This window comes from Condylostylus longicornis, unplaced genomic scaffold (assembly GCF_029603195.1).
Source record: "Condylostylus longicornis isolate FDR11 unplaced genomic scaffold, ASM2960319v2 ptg000076l, whole genome shotgun sequence".
NCBI lineage: Eukaryota > Metazoa > Arthropoda > Insecta > Diptera > Dolichopodidae > Condylostylus > Condylostylus longicornis.
The window spans coordinates 217156-236827 of record NW_026578044.1 but is presented as its reverse complement, the minus strand read 5'-3'; the positions used below and the strand labels follow the sequence as shown (position 1 = coordinate 236827).

At 26.7% G+C, this 19672-nt stretch overlaps 1 long non-coding RNA gene across 1 annotated transcript; it reads right to left on the bottom strand.

Moving 5' to 3' along the window:
- Nucleotides 1-312: 312 nt before the first annotated feature.
- On the bottom strand, nt 313-615 carry LOC129612682 (uncharacterized). The gene is made up of 3 exons (XR_008697264.1): nt 545-615; nt 387-452; nt 313-332 (listed from the first exon to the last, which is right to left on the bottom strand). It is a non-coding gene; the product is annotated as an uncharacterized LOC129612682 (long non-coding RNA).
- Nucleotides 616-19672: the final 19057 nt, after the last annotated feature.

The following is a 19672-nucleotide window of genomic DNA, read 5'->3' as shown; positions in this document are numbered from 1 at the left end:
CTGTGAAGTTTTCTTATGGAATGTAAGCATCATGTTGCATGCTTTTAACCATGAACACTAATTTTAACTATTTCAAAAACTAGTTTTTATTATCAGATTGTCAAGGTACAGGGTATAATTCAGTCATGTTTTCACTAGTTTTTTTGTTTTGTAGCTAAAAGGAATCCTATATTTAAATAAAAAAAGAAAGTAATGAGGTGCATAATGAGAAAATTTTGCTTTTTTTGTTTTTTTTCTATTTCTAGGTTATGGCCTCGAATATTTAGATGTAGCTAATTCAAAAAAAAAAAAATTGCAAACTAAATTGATCGTCCGTAATAAATTTTCTCTATCTGAAAAATATATGAAAAATGTTACATGGAATATAAAAAAAATTGAAAAATTACCTTAGAACCTTATTTATCGAAAATATCGAAATTTAAATTCCTTTTCCTTTGGTTGTTGGCTTTGAGCTACAAGTATATATAAAATACTTTTAAATTCATTAAATTTAGATTATTTTAAAATAATTTGAAATAAATTTGCAATAAAGTATTATAAAAACCATAATCTATTTTTATGTCTGCAATCAAGATTAAAATTGAGATAATGTAGACGGTATAGGTAACCTCCCACATATGGTCATTTACATATTGAAGAATTGTTGTGAATATTGCTCCATATAGTTTAATAAGTAATCTTTTAATAATTTTTCAGATATTCTACAAAGAATTTTTGTTATACATATGCACAAATAAATCTGATGAATTAGTAATTTTATAAGAGAATTTTTGTGAATTTGAATTACTGAATTATAGTGCCTCATATAGATGTATATAGATGTGATGAATATCATGGGAGATATTTCCAATTTTGAAATATTTTGAAAATTATAAAATTTTGTTTTATCCCATCCTGGTGTACTTAAAAAATTTATTTACATTCTTGCCTTGGCTGCCATGTGGAGGGCGAATTAGAAAATATTTTCGTAAGACATCGTTGTGGAATCTGATCGTTCCTGAACACTTCCAATGATGTTTAGATATTTAATCCAAGATCATTGCAGATTCGTGGTCATGGAGATCATCAACTTTTTTATAATTAAATTGAAATGCACTTGGAAGAAACTATTGTCATCATCATTAAAGCTTTTCTTTCTTTTTAAATAAGTGTTAAAAATTATGGAGGGACAAAGATAAGCAGCCTTGAATTGTTTTCAGACCAATTAATAGTGTTTACAAAAGTGCTGGCTCAACACTTTACGATAAATCAAAAGATCTCGTTTATTTAGGTTTTCCCGTCCTAATCCCTTGTATGTTACTTGGCGCAGCTCCTTATTTTATCAGTTACTTCGGAAACACCCAAATCCCTACTACCAAAGAATACCGAACATATTGCCAAGGACCTTGTCCTGGAAAGTTTGTATTAGTTTTATATGTGTTTGCTTGGCATAGTTTCATAGCTGCATACCATATGTCCGTAACAGGCTTTACTGTTTGGCTACTTTGTTAACATATTCAGCACTTTTTTAATATTTTCAGAGTTTTAATAGCGTTTTCAATTTTTAACTGATTGCTGGCCTTAATTTTTCTAAGATAAAATCGTTTCAAATGTTGCACTTAATATCTTTGTATCACAATATTATTCTTTTATAGTCGTATGTCCATAACAGTTGAAACTAAAATAACAGAAAAATATCATAAGAAGTATTTAAAAAAAATATACCTGTAATTAAATTTCAACTTCTGTCTGAAAAATAAAATCGAATATTGTTGACAAAGTGATTGAAAATATTACCAATTCTTTTTTGTTTTTAAGCATGTGCTACGGCACATACTATATATTTAAAACAAATAGCAATCTACTACATATATCACCTTCTAATAATTTATCCAAGAAATCAATAAATGATAATAAACCTAGTTGGAGTGTGCCTATATACATAAATATATACCAAGAGTAATATTGCATGAATTCTAACTATATTTTAAAACTGGTCAAAATTTGATAGAAAACGTAATGATTTGGGATGATCCGTTTATTAATAACAAGTTGTATATTATACATAGAGGCATATGCAGACTAGTCTCTTAACACGAATCCTAAATTTCCAATTTATTTCATAGAAATAAAAAACAGAAAAACAAAATTAAATAATGATAAGATATTAACAGTGTTATAGACTTTTTTTTTCCAAATGTGGTTATCCACATCGATATACTCTCACACTACTATTATAACGTATGTATATTGATATATGAATGGAGCGTCTATGGATGGAGTATCTATCGAATTTTTTTCATCTCCTGGGAAGATAATATGAGTATAATAGAATCGAGATATCGCTGAATATCCCATCAGGATATTCAACAGTATGGAGTAAAAACTATAAGTAAGCAAGGATATTCAATCGAATAGTATATGCTCACATTAAATAAAATCTAGTCTATTAATTTACTTTTAACACAAAATAAAAAAAAAAACTATATTGAATCCAATATAAAATCATAATATCTTGGTGAGATTTAGTAAATTAAAGTCATTAATTTAGTAGGCGCGATTAATGTTTCAATATAAAGAGAATTTTTACATTTTTATTTTTTAGAAAAATATTAAAGGTGCTGATTAATTTAAGAGGCAATATCCGAATGAGTAAAGTAGGTTACGCTTAAAAATGTGATAATGCTATAGAAGATTAGAATTTCATATTGTCAATATGAAATAAATTTTTTAAAAGATCTAGAGCGGATATCTCCAATATTTTGAATATATAATGGCGCCCAAAACATGTGAATATTAAGTTTATGTGCATATACATGTATGTATCTACAAATATAAATCAGAGACTAAATTTTAATTTGAACTAACAGGTTTTAAAGAACTTTTACAATTTTCAATTTCATTCAATTACCTGACCGTGTTACAAAAAAATTATGAGGCGGCAGAATGAAGTTTCTTTTTCTACATCGCAAAATCTGTCTGATTTTCCCATATCAGGAATGCCACTGTATTGTATTAAGTCGGGCCGTTCTCCTGATGTAGTGGAATCCAAACTGCAAACTGGAAAGTGTTGACGTCTTTGTCGTTCTGGCTAGGTGTAACGAGGTAACTTTTATGTGGATCCCAGTAGGTTTTCTTGATCGGAAATGAGAAAGTTGATGGTTTCGCCTGGAGGGAAGCGACAACTCCTTTTATTAGACCGGAACCATTCTTTTATGTGCCAATGATAACGGTCCTGCTAAAAATGACTTGGAGGAGCAGGCCATACAGATATACGGGGCAATCCTGCTATGTATCGTGGTTGTATTATTGTTATAAAGAGCCTATAGAGCCGACGTGTTAATTTGTAAATTTAATATATCAGTACCATTACTTTCATATTTTTTTTAAATTCGAAAAGATCAATGCTTCTTCATATATTTGCAATCTTATGCGTTCCAGTAAAATATTAAATTTATAAAATTTAAAATTTTATTTCAAAGTAAAAGACTCTTCTGTAGACACTGGGAAAATTTAAGTTCTGAAATAATTGGATAAAATACATAGTAAGTTATTAAAATTGAATGGAGAAGATTGATTGTATTGTACGTTCCAAATTTTTTTTTATATTTATACGAACTTCAGTATAAATATAAAAAAAAAATATTTTTTCCAAAAATTAGAAGCAAAACTCAAACAATCTAAAACAAAACATTAACAAAAAATGAAAAAAAATTGATGGATCCCAGGTCATTCACATCCCTGGTCATACCCATTTTATTATCAATTCTTAAATAATTGATAAGTTTACATTTGTCTTGTCTAATTGAATAATTTGATACAATGGACCCCTCGGCATTTTTTTCAATTTATATTTTTGTTTATAAATGTTTTGTGTTGTTTGAGAACATTATACTTTATATTATTTGCTACATTATGTACAACATTATATATAACTTCTATTACAGACACTCTTACATATATTATGTAGTATGCATTATAAATTATACGGATACACGTTATAAATTATCATGCGTTGTCGGATGGTAATTATTTTATGTACGTTGCTTTTTCTTAATTAAACACAATTTAAATTGAAAAGGACATAAGTAAACAATTTAATACATAATGCAATAATAAATTATTAATAAACACACATGATATGTACCTAAAGTATGTAAATAAATACAACATGCACAGGACGTGAAAAATATGACATTGAAAAATTTTTGAAGAGCAATTGTACAATTATTTATTTAGAGTTGGCAAGATAGGAAATTTAAAAATTATAATATTTTAAATATATTAAAAAATATTAAAAGTATGTGGGATTGTGGTCTCATAATGTTTTCACATTATGTCAAAACTGCCATAAGTTAAGGTTTATAATAAGCTATAAGTTAAGTCAAAATATCAGAATTGTGATCGAGTGTCAAACTGCAATTTGAATTTAAACTCACCCTGGTTGTAAGCCTAAATAAACATATCAGCGATTTATCTCCGGGAACTAATATGGCAACCTAATTGAAATGTTTTGTGTTAATAATGTGTAGTCTTGCTGCGTCCCAAGTTCACCAATGAATCAAATGTTCTCGATATGGGAGAAGTTCTTGTTCCATTAATTCTTTCAAAGTGAACTTTATCAGTGTCTTTTATTGTGTGTAAATTATCGTATATAAATTTTCTCATGCGACCAGTAAATCTATATACATTCAATTCATCATTCGATCTAAAAATCCTGTTAAAAATAAAAAATGTTTTAATATTCTTAAAGTAAATTTAAGTTAAAAATGAATATTTTTTGTATGTATGTTTAAAATTAATTGAAAATATTAAACAATTTAGAAATATTTTTATTTTTTATTTTATTATATACAAAATTAATTTAATTTTTATTGTTAGTCTTTTATTTGTCGTTAACAATTTTTGATAAATTTTATTTTTATAATTTTCAATTGTTAAAAAATTGTTATCTTCAAGGATTCCACTTGAGTTCCACTTAATTTTTTCTGTTTTTATTATTTAATTTTATTATCTAAAAATGTTTTTCTAATAAAAATCAACTTATACTAGAGTGTAGCCCCGCAAATTTTATCTTTTCAAAAGTTCTAATGTCTTAAAAAAAATGTTATTGTACAAGAGAAAAAAAAATCCGGAGAAAGCTGGGAAAAAAATGTTTTCCCATTTTTTTTCCTTTTTTTTTTACTATAATTTATCATCATATAGTTAAGCTAAATCAGCTTGTTTTTGTACTCATTTGAAATTTTCTTTCTTCTATAAAAGAAAATTTTAATTCATTTTTCAAAAAAAAAAAAACAAGCAAAAATTAAAAAATTCTAATATTTTATTGTTGTTACTCCCCTTCTTTTAACCGACCGTATTGCACACAATAAGGGAGATTGTGTAATGGCACTAAATTTTACATCAAGATTTTGCGGTCTATTTAAAAGCCCTCTGCATAGTAGGGATTTTGAATAAACTATTTTTATCAAGATATTGGTTTTTGTGTGCACGAGTGTATTTGTGGTTCTGCTGAAATTTTAAATGTTGATTTATTTTGGATATGTCCCAGATTAATCCACTTTTGATTCCATATGAGACCTTGAGAACTCGGGTCTAATTTATATTTTTCGGCATATAAAGAGAAATAATCAAACAATTTTCTCGACGGGTGTAAAAACAATTAAATTATAGATTTTTTGAAGCGATTAGGCCTCGAAAATCAATCCATAAAAGAGTCATTAGGAACTTTTTGTTATTAACAAAATTTTCAGAAATCGGATGGCGCAGCTCGAGTCGGATAGCGAATTATTTTAACAAAAAACTTACTGCCGTTATCAAGATTGGAAAAAAGTGTTTAAAAGACATTTTCATAATCTTCTGTAACACTTGCTAAGCTAGAAAATAAATATTGCGGCCGGCTATGTGCTGTTCACATCAGATTTTTTTCTTGTTTTATTATTATTTTTTTTTAGACAATAATTGGAAAATTTTTGAATTGTTGGAAAAATAATAATAATTTATTTTTCATTTTCCATTTTTTTTCATTATTCTGTATTTTTTTTAAGTAAAATAAATTTTCATTCATAATTCTTTTTTTTTTGCCTTTTGTTTGCTTGTTGTTTCTTGTGCTTCTACTTCTTCAAATATTGGAAAATATTTTATTGAAAGATCCTATTTTTGATTATTATTATCAATATTCTATGCTTTTTGCAAATTGGAATCAAGTTTGTTTTATATTATTTTTGTACTTACATTAAAAAATGATAAAAATAAATAAAAAAAAAAATATTCTTGAATTGAAAATGTTCTGAAATTCTGAATTGCTGCTATTCGATAAATTTCAATGATAAAAAAAAATTTTTTTTGTTAATTTTTAAGTTAAAATTGCATAAATACAGAATTAAGTTAATCATATTAACTATAAGATTCTAATTTAAAATTTTCTTTTAGAATTTGTAGATGGAACTAACGAATGAAAAATGGATAACAAAACTGTTTAATATTCTACTGCGGAATCTGTATAATTGCTCTGTTCTGTCTGGCAGAAGGCTCAGATGATTTGGACGAGGCTTTATCATTGCATTCACTGCATTCAATTCCCTGAGATTTTATTATTTACAAATTACTCTTAATTTTTCTCTTTGTACGTTTATGTATTACAATTGTATTCACTAGGAAGAAAGACTTCCACTTTTTATAAAATAATTAATTTTGCCTTTCAAAATTAGTATTTAGGGAAAAGAGCGTCGAAATAAAATGGATTGATCTGTTATTTCTGTCAGAATTTTCACTGTGAGTTAAACGGTAAATTAAGAATTTTAATTGTTATGAACGAAAAACTTAAAAAATTATATCAAAATCAAAAAAGTTGCATTTTCATAAGTCTAATATTAAAAAATTTACAATTTCATTTTATTTTTTTTTTTGCAAATAGCTTCTCGAGCACAATTCAAATATATAACATTACTAACAATTTCAATTGTTATTCATCATACGGTCCAATTTTTTCTAACTTTATTTTATTTGTATACTTACATATGAAAAAAAAAGAATTATAACAGGCAAAATTTTATAACATTGACATTTTCGTTCAAATAACAACACAAACTATACATATAATACTCCTTTTTGACATTTTGAACCTCAAACCTTTTTTCAAAGTTCATGCACCCACTCACAAGTCACAATAATGTATAAGAGAAAGATGAAAACTTTAAAATGTGTGAGAAAGTAAATATTTACCCTCTTTTAATGTGTTTTTTTCTTGTGTTTTTCTTTTTTAATTTCTCTCTATTCAACTATAAATTTTATATGATATATTTTAGAGAAAGAAAGAGAACGAAAATAAATTTTAAGAGTAAATATTTTTGTCATGTCCAATTTTTCCAACCCTGAACTATTTTTTTTATGTATTTACTGTAGTTTGTATACGACTATAGTGTATCCTTTTTTAAACAATATTTACAGTATTGGCCCGCACATTAAACTTATATATTTATATAATTTACTTATAAATAAGTATAGTAGAGTAGTTGATCTGTCTATTATTGTCATAAATCATAATATTTCTCATTCCACTTTTCTTTTTCTTATTATTATTTTTATCTTCCTTTACACTCTGATACGAAAATTGATAGTTGTTTGTCTAAGTATTGAAATTTTTCGATTTATTCTTGAAAAAAAAAAATATATGAGAAAAAATTATTTTTAATAGAAGGCGAAAATAGTACAATGGTATAGAAAAAATGAGGAAAAGAGATAAACAAAAACAAATCTTTAAATATTAAAGAAAAATAAATATTTTCTTCTTATCGTTGTATCTACGAGTGTGTTTTATTACTTTATTACAGTTTCCAAATTAAAAAATGGAAACTGAAAATAGACGTTTAATTTTAAATTATGACATTTTGTTCAAATATTTTGAAAAAGCATATGAAGCACTTCTTAATTTTTAATGACTTTATGTTAATAGTATTCAGTGTCGCAGGGAAAGTACTAGCCACGGCACTTAATAAGGCTTTTTTAAGAACGACCTTATTCTCTGGATAGCCATCTCGAAGTGGGGTTTCCTGATCAACGTGTGTGGTAGCAGCGTATTCCAGTTTTTTAAATTGATTCTGGTGTATGGTATAGTGATGTTTAAAGCTAAAATACATTCAATAGAGATCTCCCTGAGAGTGAATTGAGATAGAGTATATAAAAACCGCACCATCTATGTGCTCTCAGAAAGCAAATCAATTTTCTCGGCGTTCCAATTACCTCAGGCTACACATTCAATCTGGAATGCTCATTTTAGTACCGTTTTTGATATTATTGGTTACTGGGCTTTAACCAAAGAAATATCAGTTGCAACTACTTTGGCCGTCAGGAGGTACTGATGGTTTGGGTGGGACTTCCTCTAGTACTGATCACGAGGTACTGATGGTTTGAGTGGTTCACTAAAGTAATTTAACAATCACAGTTTCATATACTTTTTGCAATAAAATGTTTAATATAATTACATTAGTAATTAAATAAACATTAAATTATTATAAAAGTCAGGTTAATGACAACTCTTTAACAATAAGGAGGCCTCGGAACATATTAAGATCACTATTGCAACACAATAACAGCAATGTCAACAATAATATAAACAATAATAGTAAAACAAAAGGAATTAAAGAACCTCGTTCTCAATTAAAATCTTTTAACAATTTATTCTCAACATAACAATTAATCATAATTGTTATTAGAGGAACGAAAAACAAAAGAACTCAAATTTTATTAAAGGACATTATGCTCGAATAAGTGATGACAGCAATTGCATAAGATTAACATAGCGCAATATTTTAGCACAATTATTATTGTAATATTTCAATAAATCTAACAGCTTATTCTGCGTAAATTTGGACAATATTTGAGAGATAAATACACTTTTTGACCATAGTAAACTTTACTAAATTCTCCAACAGTGTATTATATACATATAAACGTTTATCATCTTCCATACGGGAAAAATTAAAGAGTTTATTCTTAAAAGAATTTGATTGATAAAACTATTATTATTAAAATGAAGAAAACAAAAGGAACTTCATTATTTGTTTTTGATTTCTTCCTTTTTATCTATTAAGTTTATAAAATATATAGGAAGTCTACTGGAAGTCTACTTGAATAACATGTCAATTGCTTTGTAAACTTAAAAAATTGAGTTGGTATATACTATTCAAGTCTTAGTATATATAAAACTAATCGAAAAAGAATAACTAAAAAAAAATAAAGTAAACTAAAATTTATTTTTCTCTTTTCTGCTATATGCAAAAATATTTTCTTTGATATTGAAATCTGAAGGGAAATAAGAAGTCTTCGATTATGTCAACTCTCAATGGGATTCTATTGAATTTTTCCTTTGTAGAGAACACAAAAAAATTTTGTGTTGATGGTTCTTTTTTGTTTCTTTAAAGGACTTTTATAAAAATGATTTATAGAGGAAAACTCTTTGGAAAAAAAAATAAGAATAAGAAAATAAACAAAAAAAAAAACCATCACAACTGAAAAAGTGCATTATTTTTGAGACAAAAACAGAAAAACATTTACCATTAATCAGACTGATAATCCCCGTAAATAATAGGAAATTTTAAAGGTTTCACCGCCACAATTTTATCAATTGACAAGATGCAAGAAGCGTTCTTAAGAGATGCAATAAATTTATAAACAACGCAAATATTACTTGATTCAATCAAGATTTCCCATGTATTCGCATGGATTTCAATAATAATCTTCGTTTATCTGTGCTATTACCCTCTAGGTGATTTTACAAACTGTGGAGTTCCTGAGGATAGGCATTTAGGACAACTGCTATTGTGTTGAATTATTAATTTAGGCTGATAATATGAACATTTTCAAGCGACACAGTTTCTTTTCAAAATTATTCAAAAAATTTTTACGGATGGTGTACTAGTAAAAACTTGAACATTAAATGTAAATAAGTGTGCACTGATGTGTTATTCTAGACTAAGGCAGACAGTAATGTCAAATTATACACTAAATTACTAATGTTTAAAAAGATATTTGCTAAACATTATAAACTATATAATTGACAAAATAAGTTCAATATTGGATTTTATTAATAATTGAACTAAATAGTTTAACAATTCTTACATTTTGAAGTCCCTGTATTCATTTCTTGTTGATCCTCATCTAGAATACGATTACAATACAGGTTTGGTCACCCACCTCATTCCATTATTAATAGGATTAAGTCAACTCATACTCCAACTGAAACACGTGAGTACATTTCAGCGCCCCAGAAAGTAATTTTTCCTAGAAAGTAACTACTTTATAAAGTAATTTAATAGATCCTGAAATTTAATTATAAATTATTAGAATTTTAATAATAAAATTTATCATTTACCTCAAAAGTTATTCAAAATTTTTCTTAATATTTTTAATATTAAATAAGATATTCGATATTCCCAACAACCACCCCATAATGAGCTACAGTTTAAAATTATTTTCAATAATAAATGAATTTATAAGGAAAACAATTTTACCTTAAATTTTAATTACACACCAATACCTCCACTACAATACGTTTGCTATATACTAATATTTCGCGAAACTTAATTTAAGTTATGGGGCCAATAAAGAGTTAATATAGTAAATTTCAAATAACTTCAATAACTTTATACACATATAAATTAAATTTGTTATATAATATTTTCCAAAATTAAACCATTTTCAACCCATAAACATTGGTTCTCCTTTAAATTTTCGATTTTCTCCTTTATTTTCATTATATAAAATTTAATGGATTTTGCTTACCACATCTTTTCCTTTAACCACGATGAATAACTTTGTATAGTGAATTAAATTATGTGAATACTAACATATGTATACATTAAAATATTTTAAAGTTTTAACTTCATATAATATTTATATAGAAATTTTATACTTTATATAGAAAATAAGTATTCACAAAATTTTTATTGTAAAATTACAAGAGTTTTCATTCAAAAATTAAAAAACTTTTCGTTTTATATACTTAATACCGCTTTGACTCGGATTAGAAACATTTTATAAATCAAGTATGAATGAAATTTAGTAATATAGTAAGATGATAACAGTTTATAATCGATAAAGCCGACCAATATTTAAGATTAATTCCGGATGAAATTTTGATCCAATTTTTAGAAAGGACCATGAACAAAATTTTGTAAGCACTTAATGATTTTTTAATCGCTTATCTAAATGAATTTCTTTGAAACTACATATACGATTCATTCCACTGCTAAGTTCTCTGGAGCTCTCTTGTTAGTCCTATGCATTTCACAACCTTTATTCCAAATCTTTTATACACAACCATGAGAAAAAAGGAAACAAAATGCAATATAGGGTTATATTTCCCAAAAATATAAATGGAAATATTTCCTTCAACTAACTCGAGTAATTTATATTACGCGCGTCAGTTTCAAACTAAGCGACTCAGGTTAAAATTGTTAAGTTTGCATTCATTTTATGATAAATTCCGATGTTATTACTCCAATATGGGATTATTACTACTCCGATGCAGGATCTTTCTGAATCCATTAAAACTTTTACGAAACATTCATTTCAATCTGAAAATTATCAAATATGCCCTTGAAAATGGAATATTATTAGTAAGTTATTTGTACAAACCAGTTTCTACCGTTTCCATTTATCATACGTGCATATTATTCCTGTCTAGAAAGAATATTGAAAAGTTAAAAATATACACCGTGTTTACAGGAACATTTTAGTTTATCTATTTTCATAAAATGGAAATAAAATAAATTTTCTTCCTTTTTTGGATTTTTTTTTTTTTTTTGGGTTTATGTATAATTTTTTTTTTTTGTAGAAAATTTTTCTATGCAACCATTGTAATACAAGAACTTTTTTAGTATAGACGGTGATAGCGTTAATTTTAATTTACTAAATTATATTATTTTCTCTGTATACGTATCCAATCAAACTTTTTCCCCACAAGTTCTGATACTTTTTCTATTTTAATTTTGTAATTCTTAATGGGATATACGTAATTTTTTCAGTACATGTCATATACCTAACTCGTATATGCAGGGCTGTACGTAAAACTTAACAACTTTATATAGAAAAATTTTTGCAAAAACTAACAGTGCTAATAGACTTTCTAATTTGCATATGAATTGAATTCAGTAAAAAAGCAACAACAAAAGAGGAACAAAAATAGAGTAGGGAATGACAACTAAAATAGAACTACCAAACGTCATCTAAACTTTAATTTTCTTAATAAAATGATGTCAATGGCATTTTCTTTGTACATAATACAAATTTTTGATACCTATAGAATATTAGATGCATACATGAATACATCTAATGTCGCCTGAACTAAAACCAAAAAATTTACGAATTAAAATGTTTATTGTTAACAAAAAATTTGCTAGTGTGTGTGTAGGAATTTTAAAAGAACAGCATTTTGATTAGGTTCATTTTTCAAATAATTTTGTGAATTTTACAAATTTTCTTGTATATGCTATAATAATAATGTAAACTCTGTTCATACAATAGATTTCAATGTTAAAAAAAGAGTTTAAAGAGCGAAATTTAATTTTTTAGTTCGGGTTTCATTTTTACTATTTTAAGAACTATTAATATACATAAGTACGTATGTTTTTGAAAATAATTGGGAGTGTTATATGAAAAGTTTTGTCTTTTCATACTTTTAATCGAATTAAGTTTTCAGTTTGCAAGTTTTAGTTGTGGTCTTTTGCACAATTATTATGTCGATTGATTTTAAATACCTTACATTGTGACTTTTCATTTTTTCAGTCAATTTTGTTTTCTATATGTAGCTAAAAATTATTTTGAGAATAATTTTCATTTGATAAAATTTCGTTAGATAAATCTGGAAAAGGTAAAATTTTTTTCATAAAAGCTTTTAACAAATATTTTTAACTCAATGTAGTATGTAGATATATATGGATATATACATAAAGTTTGTTTTGTTTTCTATACATGTGTTAAAAATCATCGACAGACAAAGATAGGCGGACTAAAATTTCCGACAGACCTATCAATAGTGGGGTACTTTAATCCAACCTAAAACGTACCTCATCTGGTCAAAAGTTCTTTTTGACATGCTCTTTCTATCTAAGCTTGACATCCGAAGTTATTTTTAAAAATTTTTGTGTGTTGGTTTGATACTCTAGCACCATTCAAATTTAATTGTAGTACTCGTATGTTTACAATATTTTTGCTTATGAAATTCATTCGCACATATTTACCTTCATTTAGCTTTATTTTTCAAATATTTGTACGTTTACTTGTCACTACTTGCATCTCGTAGTTGACAATTCTTCAATATTACATCCAAATATTAGAAACACACCCGCTCCAATGTCTTTAATTAAAACATTCATTTGAGTTCTTCATAATTGTCCCTTCTCTAAAACATTTTGCATACATTTGAATAAAATTATTTATTTAAAATTTATAATATTATATTGTATAATTTCATTAATACAACTTTAAGCATGATTAATAAATGATATTTTTATGCTAATATTTATTCAAATACTTATTTACCAAATTATATGTATGAGGAACACACATTCAACATTCTAAAAGTGTAAAAATGCTAAGAATATCAAAATTATATGTTTGAACCCCACCTTTTATCAATTTTAGTGAAATGTGTTTGTCAGTTGAGATAAACACAGGAAGAAAGGATAAAAAAACATTAAAAGCACTACTTTATGATTATTAATTATCCCTAAAATTGGCAGTTGAACATAACGAATGACATGACATCAAATTATCGTTTACTATATATCCTATGTCAATTTTAAACATATAGAGATGTATGGTACCGAATAAAATAAGAAACCGAACTTCTAGAAGACAATTGCATAATAAAGTTCGCGATATTTAAAAATAAATGCGCAGTAAGTGTTATTCAAATTACCATCGGGTGGCACCTGGCGTTGAAATAAACAAATTTTTAATATATTTCAAGTACAATTTTCAATTATGTTGTGTGCAAATTTTATTTTTCCAATAATTCTGCAACATAAGAGTTTATTTGCGCATTATAAACGAAGCTTTTTTTAAAATGTATATTTTAAATTAGCTCGAAATAAAAGCGTCGCATCAAAATTTTAAATAAATATTCTTTTAATTCAAACACTTTTATTGACATTCAAAATCTCATTCTACTCTTAAAACGCTTTGGCTCATGAGACGCATGGTAGCATTTACACATCTACTGTTGTGGCAATTAAAATTATACATTATGTAAATATCGTTAATATTTTTTAATATCTTTATCTGTTTTTACCGTTATATAAATATTATAAAAAATACCAATACGGGGAAATATTTGAAAATTGCTGTAATCAAAATATACAAGAAACTTATGGTGTGAAAAATAATAGGTTTAAAATTTTGGCCACAATTTTATTATATAAATTATCTCACAATTCGTTACACTTTTATTTTGAACTTGCGTCACGAAAATTTATAAACAAAATCAGACTGTTAAAACAAATAAAATAAAAATCAAAAATGCAAATTTGTTTATTTTGGTTACCAGGAAGATGCACTGAAGCGATTTTATGTTTACATTGCAATGGTGCTATATTATAGATTGAAGATAGCAAATTGAAGATGTGACATGGTAATTTGCTGCATAACACAAAACATAGATACGCATGAGTGTCACTGGACGGCAGAACTAAGAACCTGATGGAAAGATTTGTATGAGATGAAGGCTTTTTGATTGCAAGACGTGAAGGAGAGCCCACATACACAATGACCACGTGCTGATCATATCAGTTGTACAAATAAGAAATACACAAAATAGAAAGATACCAACGCACAAAAACTGACAAGAAATGTAAATGGGAAAAACATACAGAATGCAAACAGACGATCGTATTAGGAGCCAGAAAAGGAGATGTGGATATTGGATGAGACGTGGGGAGAAATAGGGGTCCGGCGTGGAGTCTACAGGTAGCTTCAACGAAATACCAGAATTAACAACACTTGTTAATGTTTATTGCAATATTTTTGAACAAGTTTTAAAATTTTTAATATCCGTTATTCCTTTTACTAAAAATGTCATTTTTACTTATAAATCAAATTTAGTGCAAAAACTGGCATCTTCAATATTTCATCATCTTCGTCATAGTTAACACAATGGAAATATCCTTTTTATACTTTGTTCAAAAGAAAAAAGGCAAAATCACCATTGATATGAAAATTTATTCTTGTACAAGTCTAATTTTCAGAGTCAAGATAAAACTTTTAAATTTTAAATCAAAAATGAAAACAAAGCCAATTCTCCTTTTTTAGCTTAACTTAATTGAAGGATGGCTTAACTGTTTAATGGCTGTTTTCTTTTTTGCTCTTTTCTATACGTTGTTATTAAAGATTATGTGATGTTTGACCATCTGGTGTCTTTTCCGACTAATAAAAATGAATTAGGAACAAAAAAATAAGAACAAATTCAAATTGAGAAATGGGTGTACGTACAAAAGAACTAACATAGGAAGAATATGAGAAAAAAAAGCAAACAATAATACGAAGGACAAAAGAAAAACAGAGGCAATATCCTTTCCTGAAAACAAGAAAGAAGTTTCTTTAAAGTTTCCAAGTCTTTGAACATCAAAAATCAAAATATCTAATGGAAAAAATCATAATGTAAAAGTGGGCCCTACTATATATATAACTATAACAATTTCATGTTGAAAAAGAATTGATTGTTTCATTTTTGGAAATTTGAACATTGAACATCATTATGAATGAACATATTACCAGTTTCTATTCTTTTATTTTTCACAACAGCAAATTCCTGATGGGATGAATGTATTAATTTTGGCCAAATGTGATGATTTCATTGTTAAATAAAAATTATATTTGAATGTCTTCCTCAAATTACCTTTTTTGTTCAATTCAAAATGGGAAGTGGAAGAACATTCATTTTCGGTAAGTTTTAGTTGTTTTTGTGTAATTTATATTCGAATTTAAGGTCGTATTTGAAAATAGCTCCAGAAATTTTAAATATTAATAATAATGAGTATTTTTGTTTTCATAATTTCAAGTTTCACGTGCCGCTTTGCATGAAATTAGAGGTGCTATAATATTTAGTTTATTTTAGATATAAGTTTTTTTTTTGTCTATCTCCAAACAGATGGCAATTTATGGATTAAGCAGCAGCCCCCATCTAGTAGGACGTTTAATAATATTTATACCTCAACTAGACTGAAATCTGGACGACTAAAAATGTTATCAGCAACACTATTACTGTAAAGGTTTTGAAAAGATTTCACTTGCCACCGTTTTTTTAGTTCCTTGTTGAGATTCTCTTTGCTTCTGCTTTCCGTGCTGCACACTTTCCTTCACAGGATGTAATGCAACAAAGACACTGGACTGTTATTGGAATTCATGTGTATTTTGTAAAATAAAGCAAGCCAACTTTTTTTTCCTAAATCGGAAATCTTTATACATACATCTGGAAGAAACCTAAATATTATTTTTTACTCAAAGTTAGAAATTAAGGAACCCTGAAGTTTTTAATAGTCGGAACTCCAGATTCAATTTCCTTAAAATTAATTCTAATCATATGAAAATTTATTTTATTGTTACAAGTGCGAAAATCCGTCACTCATGAAAATAAGTTATAAAATGGGGTTTGAAAGTAGTTTTTTTTTTTTGCTTTTTTTTCTCTAAATGCTTGTTAGAATGTCCCTGTTTGAGATTTAGTTTTGTTCTTGTCATATTGATAAAAAAAAGAAATATCCGGTATTCTTTAAAATACTTGTTTCTTCTTTTTATATTACTTTTAATTCAAGAATTTTCTTATGGGTCCTTATTACGCTTTCTTTTCTTTTTCCTTTTTATTAAAATTGTATCACATTTTTTTTTTATTTAACAAAGTTTTTTTATAAATTAAGAAAGTTGTTTCGACACCTTCTTTTTAAATTATTTTTAGTTATTTTTATCTTTTATTTCAGATTTCGATGAGATTCTAATATAAGAAACTAAAATAAAAGAACAGCAACAGAAGCAGAACACTAACAACAGATGTTCGGTATCAAAAGAAATGATTAAAAAAAAGAAAAATCAAAGTTAAGTAGTAAAATTTTGACAATGTACAAATTGAGTTTTGTCCCCTTTGAAAAAAAATATGAAAAGTATAGAAATTGTAAATTCTAAATAGTAGATTGATGATTAAATTTGGAAAATTTTTTTAAGCACAAAAAAAACAGGAAATGAGATTTTCGAATTTTCTCTAAATTAAAAATGCTCATTTTAACAGATTTTGTAAATTCTTATTACTAAAAAATAATTCTTATTATTGGACGCAATATACACTTGAATTGTTTTAGAAATTATTCGAGAGATGAATACGAGACATAAATATTACGTATTATATACGCTGTTAACTATGTATATTAAAATTATCAATGAACAATGTGGTATATGTAGGCATGTGGCCCCAGGAGCTCATTAGTAATATAGCCAATTGCAGATATGCAATTTGGATTTGGATACAAAACAAAAAAACTCATTCCTGCAGTAAAGAAGCCGATGATGAAAAAAAGACGACTTCTACAGCAAACTCACAGCGACACATCTTGGAATTCGCAACAGCAATATAATAATAATAATGGGTGATCTGATTGTGAAAGCGGGTAGTGAAACAGCGGACTGCAATAAGAAAACAGCATAGAGAATTGAGACTACAATAGAGAAAAAAATAATAGAACTTTGCCAGACCTTCAAAACTCATGATTTGTGGTACCATCTTCCCGCGCAAAAGCATACATAAATATACGTACCCAAACGGCAGAACAATAAACCAAATTTCCCATGCATGTATTAGCAGATGGAGAAAATACTAATTGGATGTAAAAAATAGAAGAAAAGCCGACATAGAAATCAAATCATGTTGCAATTCCCAAAAACAAATATTAAATCATGCCATGCCGGTATTTCAGAAGTTGCATACAATTACAATATTTATTATATTGTCATAAAATTTTTTTGTCATTCATATTCAAAAATATGATTTCTTTTATTACAAGTACAAAATTATAATTAAACTGATTTCACATCTAAAATCATCAAAATAGAAATTGGAATCAGAAAGAAAAGGATGAATAAATGAGCCAATCTCTTCCCAGTGTCATTCAACACAGAAGATTGAATAAAAGTACCAATTAATTAACACTCTTCAACAGAAAAATCAAAATAAACAGATCATAAGTTTTTCACTTTATGAGTGTATTGTAAATAATGTTGGAAAATGTAATGAACATTAAATAAAATAGAAAAAAATTAATAGGAGAAATCATCATTAATATAGGGAATGGAAAATTTATTCTTCAATAAGCATTTTAGCTTTTGTAAATGGTAAATTATTTCTCATTCAATTTATTTATCGCTTCGCAAACACATTCAAGGAAAATGAAAGGATACTTACATCTCTTAGTTTTCGTACGCATTTAATGAAGAAAAATGAAAAAAATCTGTTTATTAGTTTTGATTTCTTCTTCTAATGGCTATTTGATTTTTTTCCATTGCTTTGAGGACGGTTATGTAATTTATAAGTAATTTAATGTTTTTTAAATTGCATTCATGATGACATCAACAGCTTACGGAAAACTGAAATGAGAGACTGAACAGTAATTGCAAATTGTTAATATTATTTAACAAATTTTAATTAGTATCTCTTGTGAAGTTGAAGCAATTTTATACTTAGGACTTGTCAACTAGCTGCTCAAATTATGTGAATTAACACTCCGCAAATATTTCTTTTGATGATACGTTAAATCTTATTCATATTAATGATCTTAAACAAAATCTCCTTACGAAGAGTGACTTCTTTGTTTATGAAGTCAATCCTTAACGAAAACAAAATTAGTCATTTTAGATCCCACAATTTTTAAGAATAACTTAATCAATTTGTTCACATAATTTCCTTTAAACGTTTAGTAAATATACCTACATGCAATTCAAATAAAAAGAGTTGGGCTCATAAACATGAGTCTTTTAATTTTTAAAGTTTTGAAATCCTAAACAACTTAAATAGCATTGTCATAATCAGAAGGGACCAAAATAATATTCGCTTTCATTTTAATTCCACTTCATATTATTAATTAAGCAATATTCTATTCAAGTTCTCCATAATAAGCTATACAATAATGCACTCCTACAAAGTCTAAATGGTTTTCAAACTATTAACAGTTACTCTTTCTTAAACTAACAACCATTTTATATATGCACTCATGTATATGCATTCGTATGTTTCATGCATCGTGTTCGTGTTTATTTTTCATCTTTGCGTAATTTGATGATAATTCCAAGGATATTATTATGAAATGAGTTGAAAAAAGGAGTAAAGCTAGCTATGAAAAATATCATTTTTCATTTCATATTTTCACTAATAAAATCACAATCAAAATAATATAGAAACCAAAACTTAAATAAACAAAAAAAAGCAGAACAAGAAAAATCAAAAAGGATATTTTGAAAGGATTCGTTTATTATCTTTAAATCCTGTTAATTTATAATACACACAATTATCCGTACATAAACAAAAATGGATATTTATTGCAATGACTAGTAGAATCGTTGTTCTATCGTGTTTTATATAAGCATGCATTGTACATTGCTTTATAATTTTTAATGCTGAAAAAGCTTAAAATTAATGTAGTTGAACAAAATTGTTTTA